Source organism: Mytilus edulis, chromosome 2 (genome assembly GCF_963676685.1).
Source record: "Mytilus edulis chromosome 2, xbMytEdul2.2, whole genome shotgun sequence".
In the NCBI taxonomy this organism is placed as follows: Eukaryota; Metazoa; Mollusca; class Bivalvia; order Mytilida; family Mytilidae; genus Mytilus; species Mytilus edulis.
This window is the reverse complement of record NC_092345.1, coordinates 23,967,763-23,978,852: the sequence shown is the minus strand read 5'-3', so window position 1 is coordinate 23,978,852 and position 11,090 is coordinate 23,967,763. Positions and strand designations below refer to the sequence as shown.

Genomic DNA, 11,090 nt, shown 5'->3' with positions numbered 1-11,090 from the left:
GCAAACAGTAAATTTATAAAAATGTCCATATAATTGATATTCATGTCAACTCCGAAGTGCTGACTACTGGGCTGGTGATAACCTTGGGAACGAAACGTCCACCAGCAGTGGCATCGACCCAGTGGTGTAAACAGTAATCATAGGTTCCAGGCTTATAATTTGTTACGCCAGACGCGTATTAATTTATTAACTTGTTTACTTGAAAAATATTTAAATAAGTTTTAATTTATATATTCAGCATGGTAAAACTATAAATATTTTCCTTTCATCTTACTTTGCACATTTTTACGTACTTTTAGTAGCCGCAATATTGTGCAATTTAAGTTTCAAGTACATTCTTTATAAATATTCTACGTAACTATTGGTAAGCATCACGACGTCAATTGATGTTTGACGTACGTAAATTTAAAAATACTTTCTAATGGCTCCACACAAGAATGATTTCAAATACGGTTACTCAAAATAAAACAGATTGAAAGAAAATCATGCTTCAAGGCTTGTGATTTTTGATGAGTTGAATGGAGATAGACAGTATAAAGAGACACAGCAGTTAACAATGATCAGTGTTGGGCTCTTCTAGCTAAATAGACGGTAAGTTTTTATAAGGATTTTTTTCATTTGCAGTGCATGCTTTCAAATAGAGGTTGAATTTGCCACGCATGCTTTCAAGTAGTGGTTACAAATAATGATTACATTTAGCATGCATGCTTTCAAATAATGATTAAATTTGCCATGCATGCTTTTAAATATTTGTACGTTTAACATGCATGCTTTCAATAATTTTAGATTTGTCATGCACTCTTTCAAATAATGGTAACATTAAGCATGCATGCTTTCATATTATGGTTAAATTTGCCAGTATGCTTCCAAATAATGGTTAAGGTTTGCCATGCATACTTTCAAATAATGGTTGTATTTCGCATGCTTTCAAATAATGAGTAAATTTGACATGCATGCTTTCAAAAATTGGTTACATTTACCAGTATGCTTTCAAATAGTAGTTAAATTTGCCATGCATGCTTTCAAATAGTGGTTAAATGTGCCATGCATGCTTTCAAATATTGGTTACATTTGGCATAAAATTGAGAAAGGAAATGGTGAATATGTCAAAGCGACAACCACCCGACCATAGAGCAAACAACAGCCGAAGGCAACCAATGGGTCTTCAATGTAGCGAGAATTCCCGCACCCGTAGGTGTCCTTCAGCTGGCCCCTAAAATATGCATAATAGTACAGTGATAATGGACGTCATACTAAACTCCGAATTATACACAAGAAACTAAAATTTAAAATCATACAAGACTAACAAAGGCCAGAGGCTCCTGACTTGGGACAGGCGCAAAATTGCGGCGGGGTTAAACATGTTTATGAGATCTCAACCCTCCCCCTATACCTCTAGCCAATGTAGAAAAGTAAAAGAATAACAATACGCACATTAAAATTTGCATGCTTAAACATTATTGCTTCATTTGTCATGCATGCTTCAACACTTTTGTTACATTTGGCGTGTATGCTTTAAATCTATTGTAACATTTGGCATGAACGGTTTGCAAAGGCATGCATGCTTGATAATTTTTGTAATATTTGACATGCATACTTTCAATTGTTGTTGAAATTTGTCATGCATAATTTCAAATAATGATTACATTTGGCATGCATTCTTGAAAAGTATTGCTTCATTGGCATGTATGCTTGAAAACTATTGTTACATTTGACGTTTATATCTTGTAAAGGCATGCATGCTTGATAATTTTTGTTACATTTGACATAAATGCTTTCAAATAATAGTTAAATTTTTCATGCGTGCTTTCAAATAATGGTTAAATGTGCCATGCATGCTTAAAAAATGATTACATTTAGTAAGCATGCTTTCAAATAATTGGTTATTATGAAATTCATGCTTTCAAATAATGGCTACATTGGTCATGCATGCTTGAAAAGTATTGCTACATTTGGCATGTATGCTTAAAAATTATTACTAGATTTGGCATGACTGCTTTGGAAAATTTTGTTTCATTTGGCACACATCCTTACAAATGATTGCTACATTTGGCATGAATGCTTGAAAAAACACATTGTTACATTTGGCAAGCATGCATGCAAATGATTGTTACATTTGGCATGCATTCTTACAAATTATTGCGTGGAATAATTACACGATAGATTTAAGAATTATGCTGTTTAATCATCTGTAAATTTGAAATAAGTCACAAGGGTATGAAGACAGAATGCATACCTACAAACATACTCATGCTCGTCTGATATCTGACAAATATAACAACTTTATCATCTGAGTAATACATTTGATAGAGTTATGATTTTGGTTTTGGTTCATAAGGCAAAACACAGCCTAATATCATACCTCTTTTCCTTTACCATGATTCGTCACATAGGCAGGGATATCATGTTAAATACTTAAAAAAAAAAAACAACAGGTAACGGTATTTTAAAACTAAAGTAAAAATACAACAGGGGAAATAAGCATTGATTTTCAGGATTTTTTTTAGAATTTTCATTGAAAAAAAGCCCGAAATCAAAATGGCCGCCATTTCCATAGTAACAAAGCCCAAAATCAATTTCTAAAGTGTTATTTGTTAATTATGTTAGTTATGTAGTATGTGTACAAAGAATGGTAAAATTCTGTGACATAGGTGTGAATACTAATTTTGGTCCTTACAGAGAATGGCTCTTAAAAAACAAAACAGGTAACGGTATTTTAAAACTAAAGTAAAAATACAACAGATGTAATTTCTTTTTTTGAAAGCCAAATAATTTTTGGTCACCGTAGTTAATTTTGAAACCTCTTTAATTTTAGTTTATTTTGGCAAATTGAGTATTTATGTAAGTCACGTATAAGAAGGTCAATATTTATCAAAACCAAAATTTTGTTTCAATAATAATGTGTATAGTGTCTTTGTAATCAAATATTTTATGAAAATGAAAATAAAATTGGTAAACTATTTGTACTTAAATCCCAATTTTCACAAAGACTTATATCAGTAAATGGTGCGTATTATCATTTTTATCAATTTTATATACGGAAATATAAAATAAAATGTTGAATGTTTTTGGATAAGAAAAATTATATGGGGTTACAACAGAGTTCAGATGTCAATCATGTGAATAAAGCAAATGGGCTCTAATTGAATGAAAGTATGGATAGATGCATAGATGGGTGATAAAATTCTGATGACAGGCACTAATTGATTTGTGATGATTTTGTATCTAAGGTTAAATTGTTTACATTGGTTACAGTTAGGCAGAAGCCTTATTTTATATATTTAAAGGATACTTTAATAAACGTATAAAAGAATTGGATGTTTCGCAGGTAAACTTTGGGTCAGGTCAAATGTGATGGGGTGTTCCACAGGAAACTGTCCAAACGAGTAACGAGACACTTTGGTAGAACACCCCTCCTTCAAGAATGGTACAGCTTAAATAAATGTACCAACGGAACAAACACAAGTGTGTAAACTTGTAGGGTACATTATTGTACCAGGAGGACACATTTGTTCCTGACCAGTTGTATATATATTTGAAGTAGAATTGTTTATAGATAGTTTATAAGAGATTGCAAAGAGCAGTTGTACATATTTTGATTCAATGACGTTAATTTATGAATAAAGATTATTTGTTTTTTATTTTGTAAAGAAAGAGCAATTTTGGATCCAGTATCAAACTGGTAACGGACTCATTCTAGAATAGAAATAAACACGCTTACCCTGTGTACACGTTACATAATTTGGTGGCAGCGTTGGGATCCAAATTGTTCATTTGTAAATCCATAGTGAAAGATAATATCCAAATTGATCATCTTATAAACTAACGGGTGTCATTTGGTTTAACGAGAGAAATGATCGTGAAAGAATATCTAACGGTGGGCAAGTATTGCGAGACGATCGTGAAAGCTCTGGTACCGGATCGTGAAAGACATTTAATCGAAAAGACGCATGAAAGGTCAATAAATAATCTTATTAAATTAATTACACAGACAAATTTACAACAAAATAAAACTGTCTGTCAAAATGGTTCAACATTATGATCAGTATCTGAGAAAATCCAGTTTTTAAAGTACATAGTTTTTACAAAACAACAAAAGGCAGATTGCTTCTCGACATTTCAATGACAAATAAAATGTAAACAAACATGATTTTTTTCACAAATTCGAATAAAATAAACTACTTTTATCCGAATAAGGGGACGACCATTTGATATTCTGTGGGGGGGGGGGGGGAGTGGGGCAGGAGTATTTGTTTTTGATCGGTTATTTATTTTTGCAAACTAAGAGGACAGATTATTCATTTTCTGCACTATTGAAGCAAGAATGTTCATTTTCATTAAAGAAAGGGACTGATTATTCATTTTCACAACTATATTTTTGATATTCGAAAACATACAATTTTTTAAATGTTTTGTTTATAAATAATACACATATAGTATAGTCAAGTCATTATGTACCATTTAATTAGATTAACCATCCTCCTCTGCAGAAATGAATCTTTTATATTCCCAACTGTATATACACATAGTATTAAGTTTAGTTATAACTAGGCACTTTTAAATGTATTGGCAAACCTTTTGAAGGGTTTTGGAGACACTGAAGGCCAAAGAAGCTATAGAACAAATGATGCAAAATCATGCTTTCTGGGTGTTCGGAAGACCCTTTCATAATCTGAAAATGAAGTTTTGTTTTAATGATTTTTTGACAATATTTTGGTCTCAAAGCAAAATGTATAAATTCAGTGTAAGACTGAAGTTTCTAGGGACAACATCAAAAGACCAATGTGCATGATAAAGCAAAAATGGAATTCACATAGTTATCCTGTGGCTGCTGTTTTTTTTTAAACTTATGATCAAGTTCATAACAAAATTACTAAATTACAAAAGGAATACAACACTAACAGAATACAGAAGGGCAATCAATGAACAAAAGACAAATAAATAAGAAACATTGATCCCGAAAAATCAGGGCTATAAGTCTGAGGGAAAACAAAACTTTCTTCTTGCAAGGTCCTGAACACAATTTGATATGGAGACAAGCGTTTGGTTTTGAAATTTCCCACATGGAGTTACGGCCCTGTTAAAATAAAGGTGAGGTAAGGTCTCCTGAGACAATATACTTCAAGTTAAATGAAACCAATTTTCAGACATTTCAAGTATATTTAAATAATATTTATACTTTTGTTATTAATAAATTTGGGAAGTGTTTCCCGATTTTTTTTGGGAAAAAAGATGAATTTATGAAGAATCTGGTGCCATCTCATACTTTCGATTAGACCTGCTGAGTTATTTATTTTTTACACATTGCAAGTCAGGTAATTTATTTTCAAACTACCACAGAACAAACCATTTATTTTTGTGATTATCAAGGCTGAGTTATCTATTTTCAAAATCCTCCTGCCCCCCTCCCCCCCTAGAATATCAAATGGTCGTCCCCTAAGGTCATTCCATTTGAATGAATCAAATGGTTCTCATAGTTATCTTGTATAAACATAATTTGAACAGGAAACGCTCGGACGTCGCCCAGTATAAAAAGGTCCGAAACAGACGTCACCATGGACACGGTGTCCCCTCATCACCAGACATGACAAATATCACAAACACACTCATTCAGATCATCATCCTAGTGACAACAGCAATATTACACATATACAGCCATGTTCAGTTCTCCTTAAAGACATTTTGGTTTTTGATGACACAGTACAACACTGTCGCATTTCGAAATGTGAGACCAAAGGCTGCAAAACTTGTGCAATTTTAATTACAGATGCTGAATTCACTAGCAATTTGACCAAGAAGTCATATTTCACCAGAAGTTACGATGATCTGAATTGTAAATCGATAAATGTCGTCTACGGATTAGAGTGCAACCTTTGCGGATTGGTATACGTCGGTGAAACGAAAGGAAGGCTAAACAAACGTATGTGCGGTCATAGATCAGACATTAACCTCAATGCTAACGACATTCTATACCAGCATTTCAATCAGCCCGATCATTCCATCGTTTCCATGACAGTTCGCATTATCGAAAAGATATACCATAGCTCTAACAATCCTAATCTTTCAACGACTCTCCGTAGACAAAAAGAAGACTACTGGATTAGACAATTTGGAACTGCAACACCTTATGGTTGCAATGACAAAATTGATGGTGTAGGTATTCTATCTAGTCCTTCGTGTAACTCGGTAAATGTGATGAATATTTTCAACTCGACTCCTCGACGTAGACGCAGTCATGGTCATCGTCATTATCCATCACCTTCTCTGCATGATGTATCTATTAATGACTTACTGCCATTTATACAAAAGCCGTTAGGTATTCATCACATTCGCACGAAACTTTATTCATTACCCCTTTCAAAACTTCATTCTCTGTTCTATTTATGTTTGGAATCCACTGTTACAAACCCTCATTCAAACCAATACAAAATTACAGCTATAATTTCGGATATTGCAAGTCACAGACTTTTCAAGCCAGTCCGCATTGGCAAAGATGAAAAAGAGAAAAGATTTTTCCTTAATCTTTCCTTTGCCAACAAAGGTATCGATGGCGTCAACTTAGGCAATATCCTTCATCATAAATTAGTTCAATCGAAAATACCTCCTCATTTCAAAGACCAGTCTGTACCAATCATTTCTTATACCTAGACCAAACCTATTGCAACTAAAATTTTCAATTACAAACACGTTTTGCAGGATCTCGATATTGACGACTTCAAGTCTAAACCTCCTGATTGCACTTGTGCTAGTTCCCAATTCACATATAATCCTGCTGGCCACGTTATTACCGGTGACCTCAACATTGTTAATAACACTTCTCTACGAAATGTGTTATCGAAAGGTCCGAAATATCGTGAGCCTAAATCCATCAATTGGAAATACAACTTTAAAATTTTGATGGACTCAGTTGAGGATTATGCCAGGCAATGGGCTAAGCGCGAGAAGGAAGACGTAGACACTCTTTCTGAATGGATTAAGGCAGTGAGGTCGTTGATACAAATCAGAATTAAGAAACTGAATGGATCTATCAATGCCCATGCTACGTCAATCTTTAAAGACCCAAATGTTGCAAAGCACCTATCCTACCTCCATGACAAATATGTTAGATAAAGCCCCAAACAACATCGTTTTTGTGTGTAAAACTCATTACATTAACTGCTTGATAAACGAATTAGGTATTTACAATTCACTTGGAAACTCAACATATACCCTCACGACACTTACCAAAGAGGAAATCCTGGATAATCATAGGTCTGTTCTGTGTTCCTTTGGAATTTCTACCAAAGATGAAGAACTGGATCTGCCATCACTATATTGGATACCTTAACTACATAAGTGTCCTTACAAACAACGGTATATTGCTGGGTCTTCCAAGTGCTCTACGAAACCTCTTTCGAAATTATTAACATCTTTTTTATCAGCAATCAAAAACGGGCTTCAAAGTTATTGTGAAACTGCCTATTCTAGAGGGGGCGTGAATCAGATGTGAATACTTAAAAATTCCAAAGATCTTTTAGAGTATATACATTCTAACTCTCTTTCATCGTGTAACAGTATTGAAACATTTGACTTTTCTACTCTTTACACTAGTATTCCACATTCCAAACTAAAAGACAAATTGAAAGAGTTGGTATTGCTTTGCTTCGTAAAAAAGAATGGCCATCGTAGATACAAGTATCTTGTCTTAGGGAGGGATAAATCCTACTTTGTAAAGGATCACTCTGATTCGAACAAAAAATTCTCTGAAACTGATATTATCAAGATGCTTGATTTCTTGATTGACAACATATTTGTTACGTTCGGAGGACGTTTTTTTCAACAGACTGTCGGCATTCCAATGGGAACAAACTCTGCCCCTCTACTTGCCGACTTGTTTCTTTATTATTATGAGGCTGACTTCTTGCAGGAACTTCTTCGGAAGAAAGATAAGAAGTTAGCAATATCCTTTAACTCTACTTTTCGCTACATAGATGATGTTCTTTCACTAAATAATTCAAAATTTGGTGACTATGTGGAACGCATCTATCCAATCGAGCTAGAGATAAAGGATACTACAAATACAGTTAAGTCGGCCTCATATCTTGACTTAAATCTAGAAATTGACAATGAGGGTCGGTTGAAAACAAAACTTTACGACAAAAGAGATGATTTCAGCTTTCCAATTGTGAACTTTCCATTTCTAAGTAGCAACATTCCAGCAGCACCTGCATACGGGGTATATATCTCCTAACTGATACGATATTCCCGTGCTTGCATTTCCTATCATGATTTTCTTGATAGAGGATTGCTGCTCACAAGGAAGCTATTAAACCAAGAGTTCCAAATGGTGAAGTTGAAATCATCCCTTCGTAAATTTTACGGACGCCATCACGAGTTGGTTGACCGTTATGGAATAACCGTTTCACAAATGATATCGGATATGTTCCTTACGTCGTAACTACAATCCCCTTCCCTTTCATGAATGTGACCTACCGAATTAGACTATTTACCGGATTTGTTATCACATAAGCAACACGACGGGTGCCACATGTGGAGCAGGATCTGCTTACCCTTCCGGAGCACCTGAGATCACCCCTAGTTTTTGGTGGGGTTCGTGTTGTTTATTCTTTAGTTTTCTATGTTGTGTCGTGTGTGCTCTTGTTTGTTTGTCCTTTTCATTTTTAGCCATGGCGTTGTCAGTTTGTTTTAGATTTATGAGTTTGACTGTCCCTTTGGTATCTTTCGTCCCTCTTGAAACTTGGTAAAAAAGAAATATTTACACAAAATTGATTTTTTCTGATCGTGAAAGATCACGTACCGCTTTTTTAAGATCGTGAAAAGGATCGTGAAAGATCTGATGCTACGAAAACGTTTAAATTATTCTTCAATTATATGATAATTGATATTTGTTTTTGGTATTGAGAAAAACTAGATTGGCTAAAATCCTCAATAAATTTAAGCATTTCAAAGTATTAATATTTTTAGAAAATGAAGGAACAATTTCAAACCATGTTTAAACTGATAATTGATTTATATGATCGTAAACAAACATTTCGATGACTCAGTTCTAAGCCAACTAGATAAGAATGAATTTATTACAAGCTTAAGATATGTATCTTTCAATCTCAGACTTGCGACTAAAGACATGCCCCATTTATTAGCAAACCAACTTACGCACTCTATAAATTTATATTGAAAGATCAAAAAGAAATTGGCAAAAACTACTTCTACGTTATTGGTGTGATAAAAACAAATATATACAGGACAAAGGCTGTAATTTCAGATGCACTTAAAGCACTCAATTATATTCTAAATGCTATTTCACAGTTTAATAAATCTAACGAATATATCATGGACATTTGCAAAAAAAGTTGATTTGTCTGCATCACCGTCGTTTTTCGCTTGCAAAGATCACAATTCGTTGAAATACATTCTAAGTGAGACCCCTACACACCTTATAAAACAAAGAACCAAGAAATGGGAAGAAATCAGAGGCTCATTTAAAGTGACATGAAGCAAAGCACATCAAGCTCTTGGCCTTGTTGGTTTAAAAAAAAAACAAGAAGTCTATTTCAGGAAGCAATAGGCCAGCAAAAACAACCCGAACCTAATGATATACAGAAAAAAGCAATAAAACATGGAACTGAAAATGAAATAAATGCATTATCTACCCATCATTCCAAAGTTTTATCATCATATTTTCCAAATTAAAGTTACTACAAAATGGGTATAAGAATTGTGAAAAATAGAAGTCGTGATATCATTGATGTGTCCCCTGACGGAAGTATACGAGCATTACAGAAAAATTTGATAACTTCAGAAAAAAATCACATTTGCCGTAGAAGTTAAATGCCCCATGTCAGTATACAGATACAACACTCCTGTTTACTACAAGATGACCGAAAGATATATTTGCCAAAGTTATATTGAAAATGAGATCGTTAGGTTAATTAATTAGCCAAACATAACTTTTACATTTGTCAGTGTACTGTAAGGATCGGAACACCTATATTTGGTGTACGGGATGTTTGTTGAGATCTGTTTGGCATGGTTCATCTTACCTTAGCCTCTTTTTATGAACCATTGACAATCGTAAGCGTATTTGACACTTCTAGTAAAATCCTTAATATTACCGACGTTCAACAAATAAACTATCGTAAGTAAAGCAGACGAGACATTTCAGCATTTGCACTATGGTATTCTTTAGTCTGTGATATATAGTTATCTCATTGGAAATCAATCCACATCTGCTACGTTGCATATAAAGATACATAGAACTTAAGAAAGTACTGTTGCACAAAATGTTGGTTATTGTTCAATCTCAAATTGTTCATGAAAGATGCTGTTTTTGCTATAAGTTTTTCGTTGATGGTTAACATTTTAGTTTAAACGTTGAATACCCATATTATTGAGTAAATAGTGGCGGTCTACCTGAGTTGTACTATACCGATTCTCAGAGCAGAGTTTTTCAAATTGATTTAGACACGTTTTAAGTAGATTTTTTTTTTAACTTTCGAGGTAAAGTATTGATTTAAAAAAAAATGATAGCTTTAATGTTCATTCTTATCAAAATAGTTTCAGGCTTTAACCAGTTGCAGGTATATCAAATGGTTAAACAAATATTGATTTTGGATTACTAGTATAAAGTCTGGTCACGCATTCTCTTTCACGATCAAAATAATGCGTTGTCTGATCTTTCACGATCAAGTTTGATGAAAATTCAACACAATTCAAGGTTTTCATAAACAAATTAACACTTTTTAGGAAAGAGCATTCTTTTATCTTACTGTACTATCAGATACACTAAAGATAAAATTTCAAATATATCATGACATATTGAAATATGAGCATTATAGGTACAAATAGCGTGGTTTTTAAAATTAATTCGATAGACATGCATTGCGCCTTTTGTGATTTTTCATAAAGTACTGCATATTTTCTTTATCTTATTGCACAGTAATGTTGAGGAAGTTGAACCATTTTGACAGACATGTTTTTTTGTTCGGATTTGTTCCGCGTTTTGAAAATTAAGGGATATTTTCACAGATTCTGAACTAGGATTAACATTAAATGTCTTTCACGATCCGGTACCAGAGCTTTCACGATCGTCT

At 33.7% G+C, this 11,090-nt stretch overlaps 1 protein-coding gene across 1 annotated transcript in view; it reads left to right on the top strand.

Moving 5' to 3' along the window:
- The first annotated feature begins 478 nt into the window (after nt 1–478).
- LOC139511788 (salivary peroxidase/catechol oxidase-like) overlaps nt 479–11,090 on the top strand; it is a 40,344-nt gene continuing 29,732 nt past the window's right edge. The window contains exon 1 of the mRNA XM_071298848.1: nt 479–591. The gene's annotated coding sequence lies outside the window, so the exon portion shown is untranslated. The remainder of the gene's footprint in view (nt 592–11,090) is intronic.